Raw genomic sequence first — 7,251 nt, forward strand, 5'->3', positions numbered from 1 at the left:
AGAGCAGTGCCTGACACCCTACACAAGCTCACCAGAGACAGATGGATTTTCTCATCATCTGACGGCTCTCACTTAGGTTCTTCCCTCTTTAAACACAGCCACAGAGCTCCTTGGTATTGTTACACCGCATGCCAAGAGCACAAATTATTAGACTGAACATATTTGCACAAAACAGCATGAAGCATGCTGTTGGGATTCATTTAAACAACTCCTCTACTGCCAGGGCTCTCTGCTCTGCTCACTCCCATGCACAGAAATCTGCTGAAGACACCACAAGCAAAAGCAGAACTTAGCTCAACATCCACTTCCCAAGGCTCTTACTGCATCCTATTCCCTTCCTGTTATTCTCTACCCTTCTCACTTTGCCAGCCCACTGCTGTTGTTTTTATTTTGTTTGCTTTCAGATTTTGTTTCCTAGCAGCAGACTTGTTCCTGTAGGTTTCCCCAGTTACTTTCCCCCAAGTTTAATGTGTGGTCTCTTTGTGTTTTGGTGGGTTTTTTTCCAGCTATATTTCCTTGGTTGCTAAATAAAAAGGATGCAAAGATGGTGGAGGGACCATACTTGGGCTTGCTTGCATTTAACCCTGAATGAGCAGAGTTCTCCTCAAGCCAGGCAGAATTATGGTGGAAGGGAAAAAAAACAACAGAAAAAGGAAAAAGCAAAAAAAAAAGAGGGAGAAGTTCCTGGGTTTTAAAAAGTCAGCAGGGTGGCTCCAGCTACCTGCCTCTTGGCAGCTCCCAACTCCAGCTTCTGGGCAGTGTGCTCATGCAGCCCAGAAGGCAAATCATATCCTAGGCTTCACCAAGAGGAGTGTGGCCAGCAGGGCAAGAGAGAGGATTCTGCCCCTTTACTCTGCTCTGGTGAGACCCCCATGTCCAATACTGTGCCCAGTTCTGGTGTCCCCAGTCTCAAATGCTTAAAAGAATCCATGTAGTTTCATCTCTTCCTCCATGGAGAGATCACTTGCAATTGCACCTGTCATTTTTATTATACCCTTTCTCTGACTCCTCCTCTTTTGGAGGCCATAAGGTCAAGAAGAAAAGGATTAGTGGCAAAGAAGTCGGTCACAGCTCACCCTGTGACTGATGTAACAAATATCTCTAGCATTTTAGTCTCCCTTAAGCATCTTCTAATTACAGTCCTTGGGATTTTGGGGGGTTTTGATGTGCTTTGTTTCATTTCACTATAGCACTCCCAACACACCCACTTAAATTGTTTTCATATTTAGAGCTAAATGGTTTTGTTAGATGTTCTAACAGGTGGCTACAAGAGATATTTCAAATGTCAACTGAATGCCTAGAGAAATCATTCTGTAATTCTACTTCACTTACCATCTTGTCAGGAAGCCAGAAAAGCCACAAGTGAGAAATACTGCAAGACACTCTGAAAACATTAGAAGAGTTCCCAGTATACCTAAACTGGCAAAGCAAACCACAGTGATCCCCATACTGGAACTTATTGCATATATAGTCTTTCTTCATCGTGTAACCATTCCCTGCACACCCAGAAGTACACAATGCTCACTGAAGCACCCCAAAACATTCCCTGCTAATGCCTTTGAAAAGCATCCTCAAAGCCAGCATGATAAAAATGCATCTGAGCACACCACCAGCACTATTAAAACTTCCATAAATCTAATGATTATTGTACTCAATTTGCTTATCCAATTAAGGTGAGAACACTGGGTCAGTCTGCATGCCATCCATCTTCCTAAAGTCTGATTCAGTCAGTATGTTTTCAGCTGCAGCTGACTGCTAGCCAACATTTAAACTCATCAGAGCTGAAAATACTAGCGTGCATTAGAGACTGTTGGGAAGATGTTCCTCACTTGCATGTATCTTAACACAGGTTCAAACTGGAAGGAACTAATGAAACTCCCTCATTCTGAAAGCTCTATTGATTCTGGCTGTTCTGGCAGAGGATATTCACTCTGATCTCTGCCTGTCTGGCACTGACTCACTGGCTTAAAACCTGAGGCGTGAGACATCTGTACAAGTTACAAGCAAAGATAATTACAATTCTGCTACATAGCATAGTCTTTGGCTATTGGAAGTGAAAAGTCCTTTGGATTTATAATCTCTCAATTCAATGTGCTGAGAAACAAGGCTGACATCAAGCAGGAGGAAAAGGAGCAGCAGAAAGGGGACTGGGATCCTCCTTTCATACCCTTCATTTTGCTTTTTGCTATAAATGTCACCCTCCTATCCTGCAAGCCATAAATTAAACTGTTCTTCCCTGGGAGAAAAAGGAAAATATCAGGAAAATAGCTCTCAGCTGGCTAAACAACTGCATGTGCTGGGCTGTTATTTCTGTAACAGACCATACTAGGCACTCCAGGCTTCTCATCACCATTTAGAAGGCAGTCAAACACAAATCATTACTAACAGCAGAGTTACTTCAGAAAAAGAGACCTACACTTCCTTCTTTGCTGGGGCTCATTTCAGTCCCTCATCTGCAAATTCAGCAGCTTTATTACAAGTGTCAACAACCACAAGAGATAAGAGAATAGCATCCAACTAAAGTAACCCTTTGTTCAGAGTCACCACTTCCTCTCGGAGCATTCCAAACCCAGCACTAGTTACACCTAGATATATTTGCAACACTTTAAAAGGGAAGATCTTACCAGGAGCAGATGTCCCTTGGATTATCAACACCTCCTGGAGTTGCCCTTTCTTTGCAGAAAAAAAGTCCAAAAGGAAAGCTTGAGGCCATTTCTCTCTGGCTATGATCACAGAAGCTAACATGGGACACTGAATTCGATCTGTACATCACAGCATTGAGAACCCAAGACAGCCCTTTTCCTCCTGCAGATGTGTCTTATACAGCATATGGTAAATACCTGAACTTAAAACTTGATAAGGCACCAGGAAAAAGAAAAAAATAACCCCAACAAAATCTAATCTCAATCTGATTCTGCACAGGCTAATTACCCTGGGGAAATCAGGGTGAGAATTATTTTTAGTACTAACAAGCAGCAAAGGGAGCGCACCGCTGAAGTGGAGCTAACGTCTTCATCACAGGCTGCAAAAGCAGGGTCATGACTTGGCCAGCTTCCAAATCTTGCCACTGCGTTTGAGCTTAAGCTTCCCTGCAGGGCTTCAAACGACGCCAGGCTGGTGATACAGATCCTCCTCTTCGATCACTCTGTTGTTAACAGACTCATTTGCAAAGCATAGGGGGATGCTAAACTTACATACAAAGCGCCACAAAAACTTGACCTGTTGCTGTCAACCAATTTAGTACAAGTGCTTCATAAAAGATAATTTTGTATGCCTCAGTGCTTGAATGGAAAGAAGATGACCCTAAAGAAACCAACCTTGTTTTCTTGGTGGAAGCGGAAAGACATGCAGAAGATCACAAATACTCTCCAGGGTAAGCAGAGACCTTAAGTAAAGCATGGTTATTTCATGCACAGAATACAAGCCCCTTAAGTATGATGTGTTTGTTTTTTGAAGGGTTTGGGGTTGTTACTTGTTTGGGGGTTTTTTGGGGGGGAGGGGTGGATGTTATAGATCCCTGAGTTCCTACGCTGAGCATTTAGAGCTCAACGCTTGCCTTCTCATTTAATTGGCTCAAATGTGATGATGAGCTCCACCTTTGACAGCCACATGAAACCAGCGCACACCTTCCTCCACTTGTCTCAACAGAGGAACAGGGAAGCTTAAACTCCTTAGAGACTCTTTTGCACAATCTGGAGAGCTTTTCTTCTCGACATGTATGAGCAGACAGTAGCTACAAGAAGTGACAGAATGACCAGCTGCTACAAGCATCTTAAAATAGCAGCTGATAGTGAAAGTTACTGTGAAAAAAAAAAAGCCCCAACCATACCCATGCACCTGTCTCCACCTTACAAAGTATTCCTTTTGGTTGGTTTCTGTCTGCTCTACAAACAAGAGCAAGGATGAGCATGTGTAGGGGAAATGAAGGCTTTGGGTGTATTTTTACCAAAATATTTCACCAGTTCCTTCTACTCTTTCAGCTTCCTTCAAAATATTTTGGCTTGTAATTGTACCTGTGCAAGCCAGAAGGCCCCTTCAATCTTTTCAGTCTAATTTATGGCACTGTACCAAGCTGATACATTCAAAATATGATCTCCACAGTGCAATCACACCTGCTGAGCATCAGCCCTCTCTGGGGACACTTCTGCATGAAGATCTGCTTCCTGTAGCCCTGTACCACAGGGGATGATGTGCACATCAAACCAGACTCCAGAAAAGATCCCAGAGTATGGCACTGTGCCATGTGCTGAGATCACACCAGCAATTAGGACTGATTTACCACTGACTGTATCTGCTTCATACTTTGCCTCGTTGCTCCCAATCACATTGGGTGATCCATGGGAAAGGTGGCATCTACAGCAAGGCACCTCCAGGAGCTTGGGGAAAAAGAAAGCTGGTGAGCATCAGGTGGAAGGAGAGATGTAGATACAGAGCAAGAGTGAGATAAGGGCAGCTCTAAAGTGATAGAAAAATGAGAGCTTTATCAGGGCCTTCATGAGGAGCAACACACGATCAGGAGAGGCAGGGACCCATGTGCTGAAGGAGCTGGTGCCTGTTAGAGGAGCTCCTGGGGGAATCCAGCCCTGCAGCCTCCCTCCTCCTCACTCTCTCCTTCAAGCCCTTGTTCACCTCTTTCATAACAAAAGGTGTATTTTTGTACCAAGAGGTGCACAGAAATAGATCATCCCTTTTCATAACTCTCAGGGAAAACAAACCTAGGAAGGAAACTGGAGACTCATTTCCACTGGAGGCCAAATCTGCCAGTGCCTTTTACTAGCACTTAAGTCACATAGTTAACTAAGTTTGAATTCATATGCAAATTTCTTGTGCATGTGCCAACATTGCTCCCTAAATAACGACTATTACTGTCACACCACTTATCAAAACTCAGTGACTATAGAGGAAAGATCTATTAAAAGCTCTGTGTGATTCTTTATTTAACAACAGTTTACCAAAGCAGCCTGAAGAGAACATTTTTGATCCACAGAAATGGCCTGCTGCTAACCTGAACAGGACAAAAGCCTGTGCCAAGCAAGTACAGTCTGACCTCTTTTCTTCCTTGCTACAACATGTTCCTCTGCCCAACAGCCACATCAGGGCCAGAGCTCCCAGTGAAAGCTGGGTACACAGGAGATGGAGATGGCTTTGATTCTGTACTGTGATTAAATGTCCTTTCACCTTAAACATCTCCATTCAGTCTGGGTACATCCTTAGATAAAATGGAACCATAGAATCATTGAGGTTGGAAATCACCTCTAAGATGAAGGCCAACCATCAAGCCATGGCCCAGAGTACCACATCTACACATTTGTTTAACACTTCCAAGGATGGGGAGTCCACCACCACTTCCCTGAGCAGCCTGTTCCAACGATCCAGTGAAAAAAATCTAGTCCAGTTCAGAAAGGCAGGAGGTTGAAGGCACCTGCCACTGAAGGAAACAGAGCTTGGTGTGTTGAGCTGTATCACTGAATGAGGGAATTGCACCAGTAATAACCTTCCTTTTTTCTGCAAGAGCCACAAGTCTCCTTTCAGAGAACCACTGCACTTAGATACCTGGGGTTCTGAGAGTTGAAAGCGAGACTGTGGGGAAAAAAGATACATACAAACTACTCCTTACTGCCCAAACCCACTTTCTCTTGCTTCAGCCTGACTTCTGGGGAAAACTTGCAAAAGGAAGAGTCTGTCACACACAGAAAAGGGAGCAAATGCATCCTTATTCTTTTCTCTTGACTAAAGGATCTTTACCCTCCCCTTAGTCATAGCTGTGAATGTGGTGAATAGTTTCATTCTGAGCAATAACTTGGTACTTTAAATATGAAGAAGCCAATGCATGCAACCAAAACCATTCACACTGCTCCCCTGACATCATGACAGTAAAAAGTTCAGTACTAATGGCAGCAGAAACCTAAAGCCTGCTTGAAACTATTTTTTTTACCCCAATTATAGAGACTGAACATATGCCAGCATGCATCTACAAATGCCAACTACATTTCTCACAGAAGAGAACCAGCTTTGAGGTTTATCTTCCCCTACACCATGTGAGTTTTCAGCCTCCTGGCACTAGAAGTACTCTCCAGGTTCTGTTCTAGCTTAGTTTCCCCTTGAGAAGATCAGATAAAGATGGTAAATTTAACTCATGCTCATTGGCAATTACACTTTGGCACTTCCCAAGTCTTAACACCGGGGTTTCAGTTTGCTGAAGCTCAAGCCCCTAGATACTGGCATGATTATCAAGAAAACCACAAACTGTGACTCCAGCAACTGTTTCAAGTTTGAATAAAAGGGTCCAAAATTAAAACATTAAATTTTGCTACAGTCCCATGCAGGGATGACCATTAAGTGAGCTGTTCAGGATTTTACCTGCAGAAGTTGGGCTTTTCACCACAAGAAGGACACTGAGGTGCTAGGATGTGAGCAGAGAAGGGCACATTAGGAAAACCTTCTTTACTGAGAGTGGTGAGGGGATGGAACAGGCTGCCCAGGGAGGTGGTGGAGTCACCATCCCTGGAGGTGTTCAAGAAGCTGTAGATGTGGTGTTTTCAGGATGCAGTTCAGTGGTTGTGGAAGCTGGGTTACAGTTGGACTCGATCTTAAAGGACTTTTCCATCCTTAATGATTCTGTGATTCAGGGCATAAGTTAATGGCTATGATGGTGTTAGGCTGACGGTTGGACTCAATCTTGGAGGTCGTCTCCAAGTGAAACACTTCTGTGATTCTATGAATGCAAGTTCAGCAAACTTGAACTCTCCAACAGAGCCCAGTTTTGTTAGCTCTGGTGCATTCCTGGATGTGATCTAACCAGCAAAGCTCCTCAAAGCAGAAGTACTGGCACTGCTGAGTTAAGATCAAGCCTCTTTTACTTGCACTTGAAGTCATACAAAATTCACTTCAGGGTCTTCTATGATATTTGGTTTATATGACAAACCTGCTCTGGAGCTTTCATTTTCACACAGCTTTGTCCTCACTGCAGTTACAGCCAGCTGTTATGTAGAATTAGGCTCACCACATTACACTGGCATTCTGGTCACTTGAGCTGATGGCATGGACAATTTGCTTCAGTGCTTTCTGTTTCTAACCCAGTATTTTCCAACATATTCTCTCCTCTTAGCCCCAGTAAGGGTTTTTTTGATACTACACTGTTCTGACTGCATGCCCTGTCAGTGACTGTCGGAGATCTGGCCCTGGGGATGTGGGCAGACCTTTGATTTCACCCAGTATGGCCACTTTGTGATGCCATTGTCCCAAAGCTGG

This window comes from Dryobates pubescens, chromosome 17 (genome assembly GCF_014839835.1).
Source record: "Dryobates pubescens isolate bDryPub1 chromosome 17, bDryPub1.pri, whole genome shotgun sequence".
NCBI lineage: Eukaryota > Metazoa > Chordata > Aves > Piciformes > Picidae > Dryobates > Dryobates pubescens.